The 24,023-nt window shown below is 42.9% G+C and overlaps 1 protein-coding gene across 7 annotated transcripts in view; it reads left to right on the top strand.

Annotated features, from left to right (window-relative positions):
• The window catches only part of LOC105489073 (talin 2), a 452,478-nt gene that overhangs the window by 149,588 nt on the left and 278,867 nt on the right, over positions 1 to 24,023 (top strand). The window lies entirely within an intron of this gene.

The raw sequence follows: 24,023 nt of genomic DNA, 5'->3' as shown, positions 1-24,023 counted from the left end.
TAGTCCAGAAGCCGAACCAGCTTACCTGGAGGTCTCAGCTCCTAGAAAGTGGAGTAATGCCATAAAGTTTCTAAAACGCTGTAAAAAAGATGATCTTATTTGATATTTATGTAACAGATCTTTTTTGTGGATGAAGAAACTGAGCCTCAAGGAAGGAAGTGATTTACTTGCTTAGTCCCTCAGCTGAGCTTTTCAGTTTTCTTTGCCCACAGTCTTGATTACTCAGCCAGTGTAAGTTAGGGTTATCCAAGAGGTGAGATGATGGATGAGAATGTTAAAGGATTGTTTTAAGGGTGGGGTGGGAGGTGCGGTTCTAGCAACTTCAAACCTGATTGACTTCCCTGCTCCTGTACTCTGGGGAGTTTCTGGTCTCAGTAGCCCGGTTCAGGCATCTAAACAGGGCATCCTATTTATAGTGTTGAGGAGGCTCTTCGGTGTCTTGCCCACTCCCTCATTCTGCCACAGTGCTCCACCTCCCACACTCTGTTAAGAGCACCAGCCTTGGCCGGGCATGTTGGCTCATGTCTGTAATTGCAGCACTTTGGGAGGCCAAGGCGGGTGGATTGCTTGAGGTCAGGAGTTCGAGACCAGCCTGGCCAATGTGGTGAAACCCCGTCTCTACTAAAAATACAAAAATTCGCTGGGCGTGGTGACGGGCGCCTGTAACCCCAGCTACTCGGAGGCTGAGGTGGGAGAATTGTTTGAACCCGGGAGGCAGAGGTTGTAGTGAGCTCAGATTGCACCACTGCACTCCAGAGCCTGGGCAACAGAGTGAGACTCACAAACAAATACAAAAGCACCAGCCTTTTCTTTGTTTTTACCATTCTAATATCCTCTCCATTCTTCCATCAAGAGCTCAAGAGTAATATAGTAATGGCCCTTGGATATTAAGCACCTACACTTCTGGCCCATTAGCCCTAATTCTTACAGGACCATTTCAAACTATTGTCATCAGTACTTTGCATTGAATGCAATATAATTTACCCAAGTGCTCAGAGCCTAAAGCATTAGACTGGAACTCAGCTGTGTCAGATGAATAAATTATTTCCAGGTAGTACAGCAGACAGTTCATTTCCGGGACATATGTACTTATAGAAACAAATTCTGTCCCTGTTGTGTAGGCTCTAGGACCCCTTTCAAACATCCTTCCTCCTTGGTTTTAGATTTGAGGTTTTAGGTTGATTTCTGAATCTACAGGATTCAATGGGCACTTTCTAGGAGGCAAAAAAAAAAAAAAAACAAAAAAAAAACCCAAACTAGTTGTACCTGTAAATTAGTATGTTAAATTCTCCCCTCTAACCTCTTTTTATGTGAGGAAGTATATATCCACTTGATAGACCCAGGCCATTTGTGAATCAATAAACCTAGGACTGTCATTCTGAAAAATTGTCACCATTTCTAAGAACAAATGCTTTAAAAAAATCTAGGGGTAAGTATATCCCATTTGATCTACTTTGGAGAGAGGGTAAGTGCTTTATTACCTGCTGATTACTGTAATAAAACATCTCCATTCTTCAGAGAAACATACAATGTAAAAGATCTTAAAGTACAGAGCATCCCGTAGCTTACTTCTGATAGGGGATTTAGGAGATTCAGTTGTGATTTGCAAAGGGAGAATACCCATGGAGTCTAAATTTCAGGGCCAACCACAGCAAAAACCATAGTTTACTTGCAGGCAAAGATTTGATGACTTTTCTCTCCCTGCTCATCCCTCTCCACCCTTAGCCAAATTAGAAGCAGGCATTTTAGGGAGCTTAAGCAATGAAAATCTGAGGCAGTGCTGATAGAATTGAGGCGTGCTTTCTTGGAAGCATTTTCGTTTTTATACGGGTAAGATATTGGGAGTGGGAGCAGGTTGTCCTGTTATGGTAAATCATGTGTGTGCCAACATTGAGTGGTGGGTGGGATTGGAACCTTGGCCCGTAGGCCTGTGAATAGTCCTTATGGTGGTGATGGTGGCATTCTCAACACATCTGTCACCCAGTGGGCCCATGTCCAGAAAAGGACAGCATATATGATTGAAGTGATAGTGTACCTTCACTGGGAGGGGCCACTCCAGAGATTAGAGGTCTACAGGCAGATTAAGACAAGGGTCTAAAAGTGGCCAGGCATGGTGGCTCGTGTCTGTAATCCTAGCACTTTGGGAGGCCAAGGCGGGAGGATCACCTGAGGTCGGGAGTTCGAGACCAGCCTGACCAACATGGAAGAAACCCCATCTCTACTAAAAATAAAAAATTAGCTGGGCGTGGTGGCTCATACTGTAATCCCAGCTACTCGGGAGGCTGAGGCAGGAGAATCACTTGAACCTGGGAGATGGAGGTTGTGGTGAGCCGAGATCACACCATTGCACTCCAGCCTGGGCAATGAGAGCAAAAAAACTCCATCTCAAAAAAAAAAAAAAAAGAAAAAATAGAAAAGGGCCTGATGGAGAATGTGGTTAAAGTCAGCATCACTGTGAAAGGGCATCAGCAGAGGGAGTGCGGTTTGTCTACCAAATACCTGAGCACTGGAATTAGTGGGCATCTTGGAACCTAGAGGAAGGTAGTTCCAGTGCCTGGTGGGGCCGGGTGGGTAACCCAAGGGGCTTATTATCTCGGGTGAATCATTCGGACATTGAGCATCTACCTGGCATGAAGCACTGATTGGGAGGGATTTGTAATGTTTAAGGAGTGCTTCTTGCTGTCTCTCTGGCCATCATCTACCCTATTGTTTGCTTCTTTTATTTATTAAACATTAACTGAAGACATACCATGTGCCAGAAGACCATTAACTGATGACATCCAGGCCCTTTTTAGGCACAGGAGACCAAAATAAAAGATTAAAAGTCTATTTTGACTTAACTACTAAACCTCCAACTGCTCATTTTGCAGATGCATGTAAATACTTACACTACAATAAATACATTCAAACAAACTCATCACTGTGTTCCGGGGGTCCATTAAAGATAAAAAATAAAACAGGCTGGGTACAGTGGCTCACACCTGTAATCCCAGCACTTTGGGAGGCCAAGGTAGGTGGATCACCTGAGGTCAGGAGTTCGAGACTAGCCTGACCAACATGGTGAAACTGCATCTCTACTAAAAATACAAAAAATTAGCTGGGCTTGGTGATGAGTCCTGTAATCCCAGCTACTAGGGAGGCTGAGGCAGGAGAATTGCTTGAACCTGGGAGGCAGAGGTTGCAGTGAGCCGAGATCGTGCCACTGTACTCCAGTCTGGGTGACAGAGTGAGACGCCATCTTAAATAAATAAATAAACTTTTTTTTTTTTTTAAATATATGGATAAACATCTTGGCCTTCAAAGAGTGATCTGTACAACTGGGAGTGACCTAAGAACGGATCACATAAAATGAGGTTTGCAGGTAGACATGTGCAGGGCGTAATGAGAATATGGACAAGTGGTGCTTTCTCTGAAGGAGGGAAGGGAAGAAGTGTTAACCATCATCTGGTCATTTTGGGACTGCTGTGGGTGGTGTTGAAGAGGGTAGAAGGTGAGGAAATGCTTGCAGAAGCCAGGACCTGGACTTTGGAACTCTGAGAAGTCCAGAGTAGTGGGAATTTTAGGAGTGGTGAGGGACTTGAGAGACAAACATGTGCCAGAATGCAATGGGCCCTTCTGCCTAGGGCGGCGTTTGGATTTGATCCCGAAGGGTCTTAGGGGATTCACTGGGTCAGGATGCGTGATCCAGGCGGAAAGGCAGAATTAATATACTCGTGGGGAAGATCACCAGGGAGTTCAGGCAGTAACAAGAGCCAAGACATGCTCATATGTTCCTAATGCTTCGTGGGGGCACACTGGGATCTGGAGGTATTTCCCCAGTCCACCTCAGCTCTGTTATTCCGTTGAGGTTTGCTCTGGTCGCTGCTCATGACAGATCAGGAGGATGACTACCCAGGTGAGGTGAGATTCATGTGCTTCAGGAACTAGGCTGTGAACTTCTAAAGTCGGAATAAGAAACTGACTTAAATTTTTGCACAGGGCTGCTGAGATGACTTACATTTGGGGCTGGGGGTGATGGGCAGTGGTGAAAAGTGGGTAGGTAATCAGGAGTCACCCCGAGTAGATGATTTTTATACCTGTGTTAGGGGTATGAGGTTTCATTGAACTGCCCTCTCTACTTTTGTATATGTTTAAAAGGTTCCATAACAACATTAAAAATAGGAAGAATAATAGCTTCACGGATTTTCATGAGAATTAAATGAGATAACACAAGTAAAGTTCCTTTATTGACTGTTGCTATTATTGGCCACTGTCTTGGCTGAATTTCACTTTTCCTTCCTCATTCTGTTATTTCTTGCTCTCGACTTTCTTGGCCTGTTCTGTTTCTGGCCTGGAATTTGCCTTGTAGATTTTGGACAGTTTAACTTTTCTGGCTTTGACCCTGGATGATGCTCCCAAGGACACTGCCTGTGTATCTTCTCTGGTCCATCCTGCCTAGGGAACCACCCCTTCCAACTCCCCAATCCTATGGCCTACCCAGGGTCAGCCCCACTGGATTGAACACTGTTTGCTCAGGTACGTGTGTGTGTGTGTGTGTGCACGCACGCGTGTGTGTGTTGGAGGGGAGAGGAGGGGATTGAGATGGAAAGAGAATGAGCCATAGATAGCACACCTGACAATATCCCCCTTTATACAGTGGGTATCTTCTTGAAATGTTTTGTGACAATTCAGTTTTCACCGCATTATATTTTTGTGTATAGGCGTGTATATATACAACAGTAAAGTCTGTGAATCTGTGAGCCGATAGACGTTACTACATAGACATTTATTGTAACTTCAAGATGTTTGTTTTCATTTTGGATGGAGCCTTGGCGATCAGTGACTGTCAGCCTTTTTATGTATTTATTTCTGGCTACTCTGGCTGCTTTGCTATATTGTGGATTATTTGTGAACAGATATTTTAATATACTAGATGAAAAGATTATTTAAAGGAACCCTTAGCGAATCCTTTCATAAGATGCAAAGAGTATTTATTTAGGACTTGTTAAGTGCCAGACATTATGCTGGGCCCTTTCTTGTCCCTTGTTGATCTGTAAGATATCCTTTTGAAGTAAATGTTATCTTCATTTTTACTTTTTCAAAATCATATGCTTAATACAGTAGTGTCCCCTTATTTGAGGGGGTTACGTTCCATTTAGTATTTTCAGACCACAAATTGACTGCAGGCAACTGAAACTGCAGATAATGGGAAAATACTGTATATACTAGGATCCTTTCGGTTGCAAGTAAAAGAAGACCTACCCCAGACTGATTCAAATAACGAAGATAATTTACTGGTTTTTGTGACTGAGAAGTCCAACCATGGGGTGTGTTTCAGGTATGGTTCGATCCAGGGATTCGTGTTGGTATTAGGGATCTGTTCCCTTGTCCTAGGACTGTCTTGGTTCTGCCTTCCTATGTATGTGGGCCTCACCATCATGCTCTCTTCACTCATGGTGACAAAAACAGCCTCAGAAGATTCAGGCCTTATGAATGAATGCCACATCAACCATGGAAGAGCCAGCAACTTTGACCCAGGATTACAAGCAGAAGTCATGAAATTCACTAACACTAGATTGACTGAAGTCATGTGTTTGCCTTAAACCAGTCACTGTGGCCAGAGAAAGGGACTGGCCACAATGACTTAGCTTGACCTAGGATATGGGACCTAGGACATGTGTCACCTTCAGGAGTATAATCAAGGAGAGATTGTTTGCTAGGAGGAAATGAGTGCTGGGGAAGCCGTTCACAGATAGCCACTACAGGGACAGGGCTAGGATGGGCATGTAGTGCTCTCTGTTTAGCTCCAGAGCCTTTTAATTTTCCCTAAAGCAGTGTTTAATACCTTCACTGTTGGTGCCATTCCTCAGGAAGCCTTGGGTCTTAAGTCACTCTCTAGCGGTTGCCCACATCATCAGATTGTTCAGAAGCTCTATATTCTCATCTCTAAAACAAGGAGGTTGGACTTCATTAATTCAGCATATATTTACTGAGTACCTACTATGCCAAGCTCTAGGTCAGGGGCTGGAGATATAATTATATGCAATGTGGACACGGCCTCTGTCCTTATAGGGCTTATTGACTAGTAGAAGAGACAGGAATGAAAAATGATGAGACAGATGTAAGATGGAGCTCTAGGCTGGATGCACTGGCTCACGCCTCTAATCCTAGCACTTTGGGAGGCTGAGGTGGACGGATCATGTCAAGAGATGGAGACCATCCTAGCCAACATGGTGAAACCCTGTCTCTACTAAAAATACAAAAATTAGCTGGGTGTGGTGGCGTGTGCCAGTAGTCCCACCTACTTGGGAGGCTGAGGCAGGAGAATTGCTTGAAGCCAGGAGACGGAGATTGCAGTGAGCCAAGATCAAGCCACTGCACTCCAGCCTGGTAGCAGAGCCAGACTCTGTCTCAAAAAAAAAAAAAAAAAAAAAAAAGGAGCTCTAATACATGCCTGGCCCTTTGTAGGGCCTTGGCAAATAGTTAATGAATGAAATAATCACACAAATATATAATGTTAAACTGTGTTCAGGCTACAATGGGGAACAATGAGAGTATCTCCAGGGAGGACTGTAATAGTAAGCTGAAAACCCAGGATAGGGCCTTGGGCTATTCAGAGGCTGGGTCTGGCGTGGAGGGTAGTGTCGCCCATGAGGTCCATTCTGGCCTTGACAGACTCTGATGTCCTCAGAGTTAATGAAGGGTCCTGACCTCTGAGAGAGCCGTAAGATAAGTTAGCGATCACGCTTTGTATAATAATCATTTGTGTTCTTAGAGTGGTTAATCTCCATTTGAACCTGCTCTTCATGTTAATCCAAATTTCAGATTCCTTAAAAATGATGTTTCTTATTTCTCCAGACCTTTTAAAAAAGATTGTAGAAGGTTCTTCCCTGTAATAGGTCAGTTCTGCGTGGTCCAAGCCCAGTTCAGTGCCTCTTCGCTAGTCTCCCCTGGCCCCCCAAACTTGTAGTGCCTCTTCCTCTGGGCTCCCCAGCACTCATGGTCTCTGCCTCCTGTGGGGCATCTGCTTCCTTAGCCATCTTTCTGTGGGACTTTTCCAAAAGATTATAAGTGGTGGTAACTGGAAAAGGAGGTGTGGGTTGCTCATGGATTCCTGGAATGACTTGTCTCCACAGACACCTGGAAGAAAAACCAGCACCGTGTGGACAAGGAAGGATCCTGCTTTCCTGAAAAAACAGACAGATTCCAGAGTCTTGTAAAGGTTCTAAATTGAGGTGTACTTTGGAATAGTTTTCATTTCCTGGAGCACCGTTTGTAGCTTATCTGCCACTGAGCCATCCTACATTTTCTCTTTCCTCCCTCAACTCTCTCATCATCTACCCTTTTAAGAGAAAAATCTTTTTTTTTTTTAAATCACAGCCTGAAGTTTCCTTCCATTCCTAGAATGGCAGATTCTAATGGAAGTAAGAAATGGTGTCAGGATTCACTAACTTTATTCTTTCTTTTTTTTTTCCTTATCAGTGCTAGTGGCAACCCAGTGATTGTGTTAATAACCCTGGTCTTGTGCTAAGTGGAGATTTGGGGATGACCTCAGGGGTGGTGTTCTATGTTATGCTTTTTCTTTTATTGACTGGTGTGTATAGAAAAATTGGGGAGTGAATAACAGTACGTTTCTTAACTCTTTCTTCCAAAGATTTCTTGTTGCCATAACAATTAAGGCACTGAAACAACACAAGAAGTCCACATTCGTCTGTGGAAGAGGAAAGAGGGAAAGAGAAAAATGGTGGGGAAAAGGCGGGTTATCAGGCTAGGAAACATTTCTAGAGAAGCAGCATCTTTTTAGCCTTGCATTTGCATAGTGTCTCTTGAATCTAACTCTCTTTCCCTCTTTCTCTCTTTGTGTGTGTGTCTCACTGTGTCGCACTGTGTTCTTTCCTGGGTTTTGTGGCAGGGTTCCAGGGATAGCAGAGCTGCAAATCTCCTGCAAATTTGCATATCCTTTTTAGGCCCAAGTGAATCAATAGTGAACAATTGTTCCCTGTTCTTGGACAGCGGCCTGAAATCCACATTGCTCTGTGTGCATTGGTGAAATTTGGTACTCTCAGAACTCAGAACTCGAGCCCAGCATGGCTGGAGTGTAGTGGCAGGGCCTTATTCTGACTGGGCACTCAATGAATGTTTGTCGAATGGATATCCGGAATATCAAACCAAAGTTGGGAGTGTTTGTGTCCTAGACTGATGCTGTCAGTTCTTTCACCATGCTTGGGAGAGAGCGCCAGAAGAGGACTTGGCAACGCCTCAGCGTTCCAGGTCTTTGGACTGGATTTCCTTTCTGTGCTCTGCTGGTTCTATGAAGCAGTAGAGCCAGACATTCAGGACATGAGGTGGGGCTGGAACATTCTGGAATCCTGGAAACTTGATGAAGTGGGAGCAGCTGTTTCTGATCCTTGGGGGAAGAACAAGTCCTCTGCTTTGACACAGTGAGACTGGCCTGCCTGGCGCAGCGTGGAGAGGGAGGTCGGCCCGGATTTCCGTCTTCACTACCTTTGACGGGGGCTTTTTCTTGACCTGTTGTTGACAGAAGGAGTTGCTGCAAACCACTTGGCTTTGATGAAATCAATTCTTGCTGGAGATTTTCCTTTAAGAAGCCGCCAGACAAGTGAGCTGGGGCACGGCTAATCTTTATCTGTGTTGGGTTCTTGGAGTGGATTGAAAAGTGCTGCCGGGCGCGGTGGCTCACGCCTGTAATCCCAGCACTTTGGGAGGCCGAGGCGGGCGGATCACGAGGTCAGGAGATCGAGACCATCCTGGCTAACACGGTGAAACCCCGTCTCTACTAAAAATGCAAAAAATTAGCCGGGCGAGGCGGCGGGCGCCTGTAGTCCCAGCTACTCGGGAGGCTGAGGCAGGAGAATGGCGTGAACCCGGGAGGCGGAGCTTGCAGTGAGCCGAGATCGCGCCATTGCACTCCAGCCTGGGCGACTAAGCGAGACTCTGTCTCCAAAAAAAAAAAAAAAAAAAAAGAAAAGTGCTGATAAAGATACTGTGATTGGTGTTTGGTTTGCTTTTTCTCTAATTGAACAGCAACTATTTGGATTCAGCTTTCTGCTTGTACTGTGTTCATTTTGGTATTTCATTTCTTGCCCCACAGTTGTGAAGTACTAAGATGTTCTGGAAAGGTGAACCAGAAAGCTGGGAAGTGTTCTGGACTGGCTTCTCAGCAAATAGTCTTCCTGGGAGCATGTTGTCTGAAGGTTTGTTTTTTTCTATCCAGTTGCAAGGACAGGATAGAGAGCCACTCTTAGCACAGAGCCAGTGAGAGTGTGAGTAGCTTACGAGGCCGTCTTGGCACCATGGCCAGTATGGATGGAAAGGCAAAACCAGTTTGGTCAGTGGCCATACAGCCAAGGCAGAGTCGCTTAGAGCAGGGGGAGCTTTGAGAACTACCTCTCGCAGCCACATGGCTCACAATAAAGCTCAACCTTGAAAGCATTTACAGACTAGAGCTACGAGGAGAATGAATCTCCTGGTAGTAATGTGATATGCAGAGGCCATGACGAGGCATGCAGCATTTCCGTCGCCAGGCCCCCGGTCCGTAATACTGCAGTTTGTTTACAAGCCCTTGCTGATAGTCTGTGGACCTCTTGAGAAACTAGGAACTAGGAAAAGACCAGTGTTAATCGGGGAGGAAAGGGGATAAAGAGGCAGTATGGCAACGCTGAATCTGGCTGTTTACCAAAGAAACTGCTATTCCTTATGAAGGGAGGATTAACTGTTAATAAGCTCCCAATTATTATAGGTAAATATGTATTTGTAAAGATACCTGCTTTATTCTGTAGATCACTCATAGTGATATTTTAAATTTTGTCAGCCCTTTCATTTCTCTAATTTGTTGAAAAAACATGTTCAGATACTATTAATATTGACTCCAACTGGGATGTCAAAATCCTTGTGCAGATAAGGGACGTGTCATGCCACACATGCAGAAGGATTAGACTGGCTAGGGTAGTATGAATCCGGTGGCTGCACTGACATCTTTGTGGCTTGTGTCTGAACACACACACACATTTTGTCGTCTTCAGTGGACATAGTACTGGGTCCTGCATGACCCCCCAACTTACTCATGATCTCCTGATCGTCTCTGTGATGCTTTGGATGACAGAAACCCCAAATTGGCTTAAACAATAAAGACAAAGTGGGTTTATGTATGGGCTAGGAGAATCAGGTCAAATTGGATGGAAAAGTAGGAGTGGGGTAGACATCATAATGCTTTGGATGACGGAAACCCCAAATTGGCTTAAACAATAAAGACAATGCATTGGCTCAATAACTGGTAAATCCCAACCTCTGTTTATTCATGTTCCTCATTTAAATCTCACAGATGTACCCCCCAGAGTGCTCCAAAGGGATCTGGAGCTACAGCTATGAAAAGGGATATACAAGATTTTGAAGATGGCTGGAGCCTGTTGTTGGATAGATGCCTTGGGTTGTGTTTTTTCATGTTTTCCATTCTGGTGTTGCCCCCAGATGATTTTATGTAGATGTTTGAAAGGTGTGGATGTTTACTTTTTAGAACACAGGAGTTAGTCTTGCATCTTCGTTGGAAGGACTTCAGCAATCTGCAAATGGAAAGTAGCCTGATAAATTTCTGATCCCCATCCAGCTGTTACTGCCAGTCTGGTTGTGAAATGTGACAGGGCCGTGGCCAACTGTGTGATGTTGGAATATGTTGCCTCTGAAATTGCTTTCTATCCTCTACATTGCTCTGTGAATTGAGAAGGAGTGACTGGCAGTGATCAGGAGGTCTAAATCGTATTTTGCATGTGCCTATGCAGGAGTTATTGGTTTCCCATTTATCACAAGATATTCTTCCAGGGGCCATTTGCAGGGGGTTGGAAACATACGAAGCTTCGTTCCAGCTCAAGACTATGCTTGTGGAAAGATACTTAAAAGTATAAAATAGGACATAGATGACAACTAGTATCGATAATGAGACAAGAAAATTATGGGCCTGGATGTCTGCCCTAGGAGGGATTAGGACTCCAGCCTGAGTCTGGAAGACCAGGCAGGTTTTCAAAAATGGAGAGAGCAAGGGAGGAACATTTCAGGCAGGGGAATGAGACACAAATGAGGAGCTAGGAGTGGATGGGGTATGTTGGGGACAGTTACAGAGTCTTACAAAGTGGGTTTATGTATGGGCTAGGAGAATCAGGTAAAATTGGATGGAAAAGTAGGAGTGGGGTAGACATCATAATGCTTTGGATGACAGAAACCCCAAATTGGCTTAAACAATAAAGACAATGCATTGGCTCAATAACTGGAAAAAGACCTACTTTTCAAGTTGCACACAGGGTTCTCTAGGTGTGCCTTCCTAGGCCTAGATTTCCTGGTGCTCACCAGAAGGCAGCTAGCAGTAGCCAGGGTTCCCTGGTTCTTTATTCACACCCATAACCATCAAACCAAAGACCTGACATTTATTCCTCCTAACTAACACGGCGGCCAGGGGAAATGCCATGTGCTTAGAACTGGGTTTCTGTTCATCCCACAGCTGATGAGAATACGGTTGAAATTGTGCTGATAAGGTTATGCTGGTAAACATCAACCTCTGGAGCTAAGTTTGGGGCCAGATCCTGTGGCTGCTACATAGTGATTTCCCAAAGGAAAACCTATCCAGGCAGAAAGGAATGGCAGGATAGAGGGTGGATTTACAACAAAAATAAGGTCAACTCAAGGATAAAAATTATGGGTGGATTTGAATCTAGGCTAAATACTCTTGAGGAATCCAAGACTCTATTCTATAGGTAGATCCTCTTGGGGTTGTTACTGTATCTGTCTTGCTCCTTGATAGGAGTGTGTAAAGGTTTGCCACTGGTCTTAACTATAGCTGCATATGCCCAGAAAAGTTCTTTGGTAGCTAGCTTGCTTTCTTATCCTCATCTGCTTTAGCTGTTTACTAGGACTGTACGTGTACAGTCAGTTAGCTGCCTTTTATTGAGACCCTACGGAGTGTAAAACATGAATGGCTTTGGAGGGAGACCTTTTCTTCTTCCTGTAGGGCTCCCTGAGAGCCATACCCCAGTTACTTAAGATTCTTCTGTTTGGTTATTCCATTTAGTCTTCCATTTGTTCACATTAACACTAATCACAAATCATGTGGGATTGCTGAAGTTTATTTATTACTATTATTTTAATTGAGGCAGGGTCTCACAATGATGTCCAGGCTGGTTTCTAATACCTGGACGCAAGCAGTCCTCCCATCTCAGTCTCCCAAAGTGTTGGGATTACAGGTGTGAGCCACCACCCTGGCCACTGAAGTTTAATAGTGCCACTCAGAGGCCCGCCACACATGCATGCCATCCATCCACCCACCCACCCACCCAGCCACCCAACCACCCACCCTCCCACACACCCACCCACCCACCCAGCCACCCATCCACCCTCCCACCCATCCATCCACCCATCCATCCACCCTCCCACCCACCCATCCACCCATCCATCCACCCATCCATCCACCCACCCACCCATCCACCCATCCACCCACCCACCCATCCACCCATCCACCCACCCACCCATCCACCCATCCATCCACCCACCCATCCATCCACCCACCCATCCACCCATCCATCCACCCACCCACCCACCCATCCATCCACCCACCCACCCATCCACCCATCCACCCACCCACCCATCCATCTACCCACCCACCCATCCACCCATCCATCCACCCATCCACCCATCCATCCACCCACCCATCCATCTAGTGAGTTCCTGCTATGTGCCAAGAACTCTGCTGGCCACTACAGGCGAATCCAGGTATGGTGTGTGGTCCCTACTCAAGAGCTCCAGTCTGGTTGGGCAATTTGACAGATCTACAATTTTGAATTTATGTGGTATATACTGTATGTAGTGTGCTGTGTAAGTTTAGAGAAGAGCAGTTTCTCTCAACCAAAGGTGTCGGCTGATAACATTGTTTAGTTGAAATGATGTTTAAAATGGGCTTAGAGAATTGGATAGGGCAGGGGGCAGATGTTTGGAGCAGTGGGAAATATGAAAAATGAATCAAGGCCACAATGATGTCATTTCCAGGAAGCCGCAGGTGTTGTTTTATGGCTAAGGCTATAGTTCTTAAATAGCTGGGAGGTGGAGTGGAAATGCAGATTCCCAAGCCTGCCACCTGAGATTCTGATGAATCGACTGGGAATGTGGTCTGGGCAACACACTTTAATCTACACTTTTCTAGCTGGTTCTGATGATGGTGGTCCAAGGAGTACCAGCCTGGGGTAAGAATTCAGGTATGGGGCTGGGAGGGTTTGAGGGATGAGGCTTCAAATGTAGTCTGGGGCAGGGGAAGAGCAGGAGTCTGGAGAGAGTGGCCAGAGTGGTTAAGGAAGGATGGAAGAGAGCTTCCAGGTCTGAGTGGTCAACAGGATCTGTAGAAAGTTAAAGGCATCAGCCAGCAGAGTATGTAATGTCCAACAGAACATACTTAGAACAGGAAATAATAGCTTAGGTTTATTTTTGCAGAGTTGAGCTAAAACATATTTACAGGGGGGAAAAAACCTCGAAATAATGACTTGGCTCTAAACTCATGCAGCCGAGAATTCAGGTTCCAAACTTCAAGTGCGATTCTTAGTCTGCAAGTCTGCCTCCCAGTTGGAAATTATTTATCTTTGTTATATTAGCTCAGTGATTTTGGAATGCTCTTGAGTAACTTTGGAGGCCACTCTACAAATTGCTTGATTCATTATTTAAAACTATGATCGATTCAAGACAGAATAAATATTCAGAATACTGAATATTTTTCAGTGTTCAGAATAATACTGAATCCACATGGGTGGTGCATTAAAGGGGGTGTGCAGCATTTATGCAGTTAAGGATATTTGGGGGTCACTTAAATTGGGCCTCTTTTCATAGAATCATTAAGACTTTGCAGGACATTTTAATTTCTTCCCTTAGACAGGTAACCACGAGAACCTTCTCAAACTGTTCTTGATTTATTCTGCAGACTGCTTGGAGTTCCCCATCTCATGGATGGTGTACTGTAGACTAGAGGTCCCCAACCTTTTTGGTTTTGTGGAAGACAATATTTTCATGGACTAGGGGCTGCAGGAATGGTTTCAGGGTGATTCAAGCACATTACCTTTATGTGTACTTTATTTCTATTATTATTACATTGCAATATATAATGAAATAATTACACAATTCACCATAATGTAGAATCAGTGGGAGCCCTGAGCTTGTTTTCCTGCAACTAGACAGTCCCATCTGGGGTTGATGGGAGACAGTGAGAGATCATCAGGCATTCGATTCTCATAAGGAGCGCACAGCTAGGTCCTTCGCGTGCACGGTTCACAATAGGTTTTGCAATCCTATGAGAATCTAATGCTGCCGCCTCTCTGATAGGAGGCGGATCTCAGGTGGTGATGTGAGTGATGGGGAGCAGTTGTAAATATAGATGGAGCTTCGCTTGCTTGCCCTCTGCTCACCTCGTACTGTGTGGCCTGGTTCCTAACAGGGCACAGACTGGTACCGGTCCATGGCCTGGGAATTAGGGACCCCAGCTGTAGACTGTACTTCTTAATTCCTGTGCAAGGATGGTTTTTACTTACCTGGTGTTAAGAACTAGAGTTTAGGCAGTGCGTGGTGGCTCACGCCTGTAATCTTAGCACATTGGGAGGCTGAGGCAGGCAGATCATGAGGTCAGGAGTTTGAGACCAGCCTGGCCAACATAGTGAAAGCCCATCTCTACTAAAAATACCAAAAAAAAAAAAAAAAAAAAAATTAGCCAGGCATGGTGGCAGGCTCCTGCAATCCCAGCTATGGGAGGCTGAGGCAGGAGAATCACTTGAACCTGGGAGATGGAGGTTACAGTGGGCTGAGACTACACCATTGCACCTGGGCTTCAGAGCAAGATTCCATCTCAAAAACACCACCTAGATTTCTGACTGGCTATATGTTTTACAGTATTATTACCCAGCTACCATTACAAGCTCAGTGGAAATAACTCAAAAAGTCACACATTTCAATATAGCTTTTAACTGCTTTGTGTTTTACATTGCATTGAATTCATTAGTTAAGTTTAAGAACAAGAGGCCACTTAGCAATAAAGTATGACAGCTGCTTCATCCTTGACATTGAAATTATTTATTGTTTTAGGCTTTAGAGTGTGGGTTGATAGAAGGTACAAGAAGACACACTTAAAGACAAAACGTTGACTTTATTGGTCAGTTAGCCCAGGATTTCTTAATCTTGACACTGTTCGCTTTCTGTCAGGTACTTCTTTGTTGTCGTGGGCTGTCTTGGTCATTGCTGGATATTTTGCAGCATCCTGGTTGCTACCTGCTAGACCCGGTTTTGACAATCAACATATGTCTCTAGACATTATCATATGTCCCCTAGGGAACAAAGTAACCCCTGGTTGATAATCACTGAGTTAGCAGAGACAAGAAAGCCTTTTATGGGCTGTATTTTTATTCTGTTGTTAATCTGTCTTTTGAGAAATTTTTTTGACTATTAAATACATACAGTTGATTCCCATTATTCACGGATTCCATATTTGTCCATTTGCCTACTTAGTGAGATTTATTTGTAACCTGCAAATCCATGTTTCAGGCACTTTTGCTGTCATTCATTGACTTACGAAGCATGACAAATTTGAGTTGAGCACTGTGCACATTCCTAGCTGAGATCACACAAGAAGACACTGCGCCCTCTTCTTTTAGCTCTCATGCTGTACACAGATGTCCTTTTTGTGGTCTATTTAATGCCATGTTTTTGCATTTTTATACTTTTTGTTGGTGATTTTGCTGTTTAAAATGAGCCCCTAGTGCAGTGCTGAAGTGTTGTCTGGTGTTCTTAAGCTCCAGAAGGCTGTGATATGCCTTAGGGGGAAAATATGTATGTTAGATAAGCTTCATTCATACATGAGTTACAGTGCTGTTGGCTGGGTTAAATGTTAGTGAATTGACAATATATTAAAGAAGGCTCTTTAAATAGAAACACACATAAAGCAATATTATGTATCGATTGGCTGACAAAAATTTTGTGATCAGAGGCTTGTAGGAACATAACCCTGTATTTCCCCTAGGAGCAGAGGTTCAGTATTTGCTAATTCAATGTTCATAGAGACTTCATAGAGCATAACTACTGCAAATAATGAGAATTGAATACATGTTTAGTTTTCTAGCCTGTATGTCAAAAGCTTGCATTTTAGGGATCTCATGTGATATGTGATTAAACAAGATCACTTTTCTTTCTAAAAAATAATATATCCACATTATAAAAACTTATAAATAATTGCTGAGTCAAAGGATATCTTTAAAGCTCCCACATACGTTATGAAAAAGGTTGCACTGATTTACAATGCCAGCTTCAGTATATCTTTGCTGGCTGGCATTGTTTTGCATTTTTCATATTATTTAAAAATAATGGCGGCTGGGCATGGTGGCTCACTCCTGTAATCCCAGCACTTTGGGAGGCCGAGGCAGATGGATCACCTGAGGGTCAGGAGTTCGAGACCAGCCTGGCTAACCTGGTGAAACCCAGTCTCTACTAAAAATTAGCTAAAAATTAGCTAGGCATGGTGGCCGGGCGCCTGTAATCCCAGCTACTTGGGAGCCTGAGGCAGGAGAATCACTTGAACCTGGGAGGCGGAGGTTGTAGTGAACCGAGATTACGCCACTGGACTCCAGCCTGGGTGACAGAGCGAGACTGCGTCTCAAAAAATAAATAAATAAATAAATAAAATAAAATAAGGCAAAATTGATTCATGTTAGAGAAAATTCATATTACACAGATATATTTAAAATACAACTTAAAATCCTTTCCCCTTTTTACTTTTTCCCACTTTTCCTCATGAGTGTTAAGAATTTGGTGCATGTCATTTTCAGGCCTTTTCAGAAAATGCACATAAAAATAAATGAATTTTTAAAATAAATGCATCTATATTAAATACCCGTAATTTAATACAGAAGGGACAGAATTTTTGCCTATTATGTGCCCTTAGCATTATGCTTTGTTATTGCATATAATTTAGGTGGAAAAATGCTTCCTTATTATTTATAAAATACTTATTAAAATGCTTAACTTGTCAAGAGAAATTACATAATGATGCTTCTGTTTAATAGCTGTGATTTACTTTTTATGCTGCGCAATTAGCTTGGGATGCATATCTTTTAATCTAATTTTTTTTTTTTTTTTTACCAGTAACTAGAGCTACAGAATATAACACAGATTCAGTCTTGCAGTTTTATTATTTTCTTTCACTAGACTTGACAGAGGATTTCAAGAACTCAATTTTCAGGTAGGTAAGTAGTTAATGACTGGATGCAATTGGGTAAACATTAGGATCAACCAAGATGCTTAATCTAAATTATTACAACAGATGTTTGTGGAATGAGTACAATGTGAGGAAAACACTTTAGTGTTAAAGTGATTCTCTAACTCCTGCCCCCGTCCCTGCGGCAGGAGAACAGAGGATATTAACGGTAGCTTGATGCTCATTCATGTATTTCAGGGAACTTAGGGACTATTTAACCGTATGAATAGAATTTCTGTAGATAAAGATTTCCTTGATCTAGTATGAGGAAGTGAGATCTTGTACCAGCTGTTGATACCAGACAGAGAATTTTGGTTGAGTTTTAAGCCCTATTTATACCAGAAAGGTGTAGTTTTAACTTAAGATGACTTAGAAAAAAAAAACACTACTGAAAAAATGTTCATAGTTTTCACTGACAGAAAAACTCAGGAAAATTGTAGGACTTTGAAATAAGTCAGGTAAGTCCTTTCTAGGATGATGGGACAGAGAAATTGTAAAGCTTTAGGATTACCTGTTTACTGCTTAGAAAAAAATAAAATAAAAGATATGCTTTTACCAAGGTCAGTAAGAACTATTTTCTGGAACAAATGGAAAAAGCTGGAGAATGCTACTGACTGAGCTAAGGGGATAAGCGACCCAATACCCAGGCCTCAGTTTCACCTAACAAGGATACAGGCGTTGAGTATTGTTAAGAGCCATAGGATTCTATTTTCCAGTGAGAGAGTACAACTTGCATGATAACTTTGCAGCTCCGTCCCAAATTCAGCATTCTACCAAGATGCCAGGAGTTTTCCTTGCAGGTATGGAGAAAACTTAGGGGTTTGGCAGAGATGTAGATTTAGAAAATACACGTATACTTGATTTGCTATGAAAAATTCCCAGAAATTTTGAAGTTTATAAATTCTATTTAGAAAAAACAAAACAAAACAAAACAAAAAAACCCAAACACCCTTCCCACCAGTTAGGAATTAGATTTCTTCCCTGTGATATTCTTAGTTTACTCTTGGAGTGATTGTTTGTTTGCTTACTAGTGCAGGCATTCAGATAATCATCTAAATCCTATAGGTACACCCTTTGAAGTGCGAAGCTTTTCTTCCAGAACATCTATGGAAGAGGTCCTTAGTAGAATGTTTAAAGGAAAATATTTCAGATAGTTGTTCACGTTCCTTTCTTAATTTTATTCCTAAAAAATAGCAAGCAAACTTTTTTTTTACTTTACTGATTTTTGATTTGTGAATATTTATGAAAAGAGTCAGTTGAAATGTTCCTTTATATTTACATTTTTTTGTGAAAAATATTTTTATTTATAGCATGAATGTTTGAATTCTTGCTTGCTCTGAAAGATTTAAACATTATTGAAAGCTTTAGAGTAAAAGTAATAGATCAGGTTGTATTCCTCCTCAGAAAATCCTTTGTAAATTACCACTTTCTTGCTGTCTTTGAACTTTGTTTACAAAATATAGTTTTTAACTGTGGTGTTTGCCATACCTGTGAACTTTTCTTTCTGTCTTCTGCGTTTTGTAAATATTCTTGATATTCTTTGTCTCTTTTTCTGGTAGTTTTTAAAATATTTATCTCTCTAATCTACCTAGGATTTGTTTTTGTGTATGATAGTAGTAGAACTGCAACTTAATTTGTATGTGGATATTTACTTTTCCCAATATAATGTGTCAAACAGTTTGCTTTTTTTGTGCCAGTTTTAAATATCTTTTTTTGTATCCTAAATATCAATGTATTTGCTTTCTGTACTCTCCTGTTCTAGTGATAATAGAATATGTCTATTTTCATAATGTTGTCACTCTGTTTTTGTTACTGTAGCTTTGTAGTATATTTGATTTTATGAGGATATTTCCTTTCATTATTCTTATTGTTTGAACTTTTTTTTTTTTTTTTTTTTTGGTCATCCTGAAGGTTTTTCTCTTCCAGTTGGACTTTAGGATTAGTTTTCTGAGTTGAGATGCTCATTGACTTACATCGATTTTACAAACTGAGGAAGAATTGCTGTCTTACAATATTGAGTCTTCTCATCTGGGAAATGGTAGTTCTCTCCATTATTTGTATCTTTTTTTTTCTTTAATGTCATTTAGTAAAATTTAAAATAAGATTCGTTTTGGCATATATATGGGTAGGTAGGCTGGTTTATTTCTTAGGAGTTTTTCTTTTTTTTTTTTTCTTTCTCCTCCTACCCTTCTTTCTATTCCTATTTGCTATTATGAGTAGAATTTTTTGAAATGTCATTTTCTTTTTTTTCTCTTCTCTTCTCTTTTTTTCTTTTCTTTTACAGGGTCTCGCTTTGTCATGCAGGCTGGAGTGCAGTGGCACGATCAGGGCTCACTTGCAGCCTCCACCTTCTGGGCTTGGGTGATCTTGAACTTCAGCTTCCTGGGTAGCTGGGACTACAGGTGCACACCACCATGCCTGGCTAATTTTTTGTACTTTTTTTGGGTAGAGATGGAGTTTTGCCATGTTGTCCAGGCTGGTCTCAAGAGATGCTCCTGCTGTGGCCTCCCACAGTGCTGAGATTACAGGTGGAGCCACCATGTCCAGCTAAAAAATTGCCATTTCCTAAATGGTTACTGTTTCTGACCATTTGTAATCCACTAGACTCTAGACAGACAGGCATTCCATTTGCAAATATTGAAAGTTTTACTGCTACTGCCTTCTTTTTAGTATTTTATTTCATTTTTCTGCCTGCATTGGTTAGAGGGTAAAATAAAATATTGACTAGTAATAGCAGGCACCCTTGTCTTCTTCCTGATTTTAATGGGGCACTATGTGTAACTCACCGTTTGTTTTCTCATCTCCATACATTTCTGACTTTTCTTTATAAGGAAGCATTTTGATAAGAAAGTATCAAATTAACTATAATTGGGGAAAATATTCAAGTCATTTTTTGTTTTTCAAAGGATTTGGCAGTGATGTGAGATGTGCCAAGAAATTAAAAATGTTTTATGATTAATCAAAAACAGATTCATATTTGTCTCTCCTCTGAGGAATTCCCCATGTATAGGAGCATGTTAAAACATCTGAAGACTCACTGCACCACACAGAACCTCTGAGAAACGCTAGGAACACACTTTGAGCAAGCTGGCCTTATTTTTCTTGAAGGAGGGTATGAGTGGGATCAAGGGTTCTCACCAGTGGCAGTGACCCAGGCTGGGGTGGAGTCTTGGGGTATGGAAGTCATGTTCTCCAGCAGTAGATGGAGCCACCTAAGTGGGCCCTAAGGGCCAATTGGTAGGGTTGAAATTCAGAAAATCTTGACTATTTGTCAGATCCAGAGGGTCTTTGGAGGCCGCATGGAAACAGTGAATTTAGAGATGTCACGTACCAAATATAAAAGAGGAAGAGAATGACACACAAGATGTGTGATGTGATAGTGCAGGACTCTGGCACTTTTACATGGCGGGGGTCCTTACCTGTGTTACTGAAGAGTGGTCTGGCAGAGTTAAGGCCGAAGGCTTAGAATGTAACCTCAAACCTTGTCACAGCCATTCTGTCTTGCTAGTGGATTCTACTACCTGGGAACACTTTTTTTTTTTTTTTTTTTTTTTTTTTAAAAAGACGGAGTCTCACTCTGTTGCCCAGGCTGGAGTGTAGTGGTGTGATCTCGGCTCACTGCAACCTCCGCCTCCCTGGTTCAAGTGATTCTCCTCCCTCAGCCTCCCGAGTAGCTGGGACTACAGGCAACTGCCACACGCCCAACTAATTTTTTATTTTTAGTAGAGATGGGGTTTCGCCATGTTGGCCAGGCTGGTCTCGAACTCCTGACCTCAAGTGATCCACCCGCCTTGGCCTCCCAAAGTGCTGGGATTACAGGCATGAGCCACTGCGCCCGGCTGGGAACACTTTTATTAGGTAAATTTCAAATTACTATGTGGGCCTGAAAGCCATAAGCCCTAGTACCTTTAAATGAAAGGCCTAAAGCCAGTGGTTCTTGGAGCCCTGTGTTCTGCAGAGATGCCTCAGTGGACTGCAGGGTTGTGGAGCTCCTGACCTGGTCGCCTATTTCAGCCAAAGCAGCTCTGCTTTTACGCATCTCTATTGCTTATTGGACTTCTGAGTGGAATTATATTTGAAGAAAAGACTGCTGCTAAAAATGTTGAAAGCTGTCATTGTAATTCATTTTAGTAATTTAAATCATGTTTGTATGGGTGATACTGATCTTGTCTACATAACAACATTTTGTATCCCAACTCAATTGCATTTCTCCAGGAAAATTTTCTGGCATGAGGGATTTAAAAAAGACTTTGTCATCCATCTGATATAGGTATTATAGGATTTCAAATGTGTAGGCATGTGCTTGGGTCAGTTGTGTGCATGTCTTACTTCCTCTAGTAAATGGTGAGCTTCTTAAGGACCTGCTTGTATCTTATTTATTTTGTTTTCCATTCCTGCTCCCACCATTACCCCTGAACACCTACCACATATGTTCAGGTTGTACTTCCTGTAGAAGAGGAAAAATCATTTTCTTCTTTAACCTTCATAGATTCTTAGTTGGAACAGACCCACTGTAACAAAAGACAGTTTTAACAAGAGAAAAACCGAATTATTAACATGTCTATTTCATATATACATGGAAGACACCCAGGGATTGAGTAGTTCTCAAAGAGAGGTGGCTTTGAATTCCAGCTTATATAGCATCTTCAACAAAGAACAGTAGGTTTTTAGAGAAGTGAGAAGTGACAACACTAAGGAAAAGGATTTTGATTCTCTATGGGCAGCAGCTTGGGGGAAGGTAAATAACTGCAGATAACGGCTAGTTAGCAAAGTTTGTTCACATAGTTCCCTCTGGTACCATCTCCAGGCAGAGAAGTGAGAAGCATCTAAAGCAGTCAGCCGTGGTTAACCTTTGTTCTCCCTGGTAAAAGAGGGAGCAGGATACCTCTCTTCTTTGTAAACACATGTCCTGCTTTTAGGCAGATCCAAGGAGAGCAGAGAAGCTTTCCTGCATCTGCTGCTGCTTAATTGTCTTCAGCTCAATAATCCTTCATATTTTGGGGTGGCCTATTCTGGTCTCCCACATTCCTGATTCTCTTCAAACCCCTGTGAATGAACATCCACTTTCCCTTCAGCTGGTGATGTCACTGAGGAGGCAGGAGAGGAGAAATTTAGAGGGAGGAGTCCTCCAGCAGCCTGACTTCCCTCTTGACTCTCAGTGTGCAGGCGAGTTGTTAAGAGAGCTCTAAATAGCCTCTTCTGGGGATTGCTGCATTTTAGTAGGATCACCGAAAATTGAGGTGGGAGAGCTTGCCAAGAAAACCTCTCCCCGTTCTGCGTGGGCTACAGTCTAAGTAACTGAGGCCAGCGGATGTGGACTGAGCCTAGAGGAATTGTGGTAAGGAAGTCCTGTTTCATGGTGGGATTATCAACATCGTCCCCAATGTTCAGCTACACCCTTCCTACTCTTCATGGCCAAATTGGAGACCTGTCTCTGCTAAGCAGCTTTGTTTGGCTCACGGTGAGCTGTGCTCTTTATTCTTTAGCCAGACCATGTGCATTATATCACTAGCACTTTTTTGTGCCCGTGCCTCCTACTCTGCAACTATCTAATAGAGGGTTTTGTCTTCCATACTAGCTCTGAGATAGCACTGTTGCCATAGCACCTGACATATACTGAGTGCTTATTTTAGGCGAGGCTCTTTGGTGGCAATGAAAACCCATTCATACCAGTTTGGTAAACAAGGAAGTTTCCTGTATGCTTTTTGGAAGCAAAGGGCCTTGGGGAATCACCAGAACTGGGGACTGAGGCACTGAAGGCGCTCTCCTGGGCTCCCACATACCTGGTCCCTCTTTTGGGAGAGGGGCCATCATTATCTAGATGAACTTGCAAGGTCATGATTACCTGCCAGTTTCCAGTAACCCTCTGTGACTGTCCTTATCTTTGTGACTTCGTAATCTTCCAAGGACTGAGGTAGAGTTCCACCAAATTGAATGGCTCAGTTACTAGGAAGAATTCCACTGGCCAGAATTGGCCTATTTGATCAAGACCACACCAGTATTAGATCTCTGGCCTGGGAATGGATTAACTGCCGTAGGGTCAGGGCTCTACCCCTACCCAGATGGCTTTGGGGGAGTGGGAAGGTAGGGCAGGTCCCTGGGGACCAAAGGCAGCTCTTTTGGGCTGGGCAGACCACAAAACACATCTCTTACATTATTTAAGTATTTGCTAGATAAAATGATTCATCCTGTTTTCCAATTGTAATACTCCGTGATTTTGTTTGTTTATTTGTGTTTTTTTTTTTTTTTTTTTTTTTGAGACAGTCACACTCTGCTGCCCAGGCTGCAGTGCAGTGGCCTGATCTCGGCTCACTGCAACCTCTGCCTCCTGGGTTCAAGTAATTCTCCTGTCTCAGCCTCCCGAGTAGCTGGGATTACAGGCACCTGCCACCATGCCTGGCTAATTTTTGTACTTTTGGTAGAGACGGGGTTTCATTATGTTGGCCGGGCTGGTCTTGAACTCCTGACCACAAGTGATCCGCCCACCTTGGCCTCTCAAAGTGCTGGGATTACAGGTGTGAGCCATCATGCCTGGCCAATACCCCATGTTTTGATATGAAATTTTTCTCCTGTCTTTGGTTAAGAATTACTAGGCATTCTAAAGTATGTCTTCACCTGTCTGGACAATGCCCCTGCCCTGCTCCTCAGCCCTTCTTTGGGGTTGGACTCTGCCTGAATTACATAATGAAGGCTGCCAGAGAGGAGGGCAGCTCTGCAGGTGACGAGACTTGAGGACAGTGTGTCACCCCTTCCCACTCACTGAGTG

Source organism: Macaca nemestrina, chromosome 7 (assembly GCF_043159975.1).
Source record: "Macaca nemestrina isolate mMacNem1 chromosome 7, mMacNem.hap1, whole genome shotgun sequence".
Classification (NCBI taxonomy): Eukaryota; Metazoa; Chordata; class Mammalia; order Primates; family Cercopithecidae; genus Macaca; species Macaca nemestrina.
Note: the sequence above shows the minus strand (reverse complement) of the source record. Positions and strands in the feature narration are given on the sequence as shown.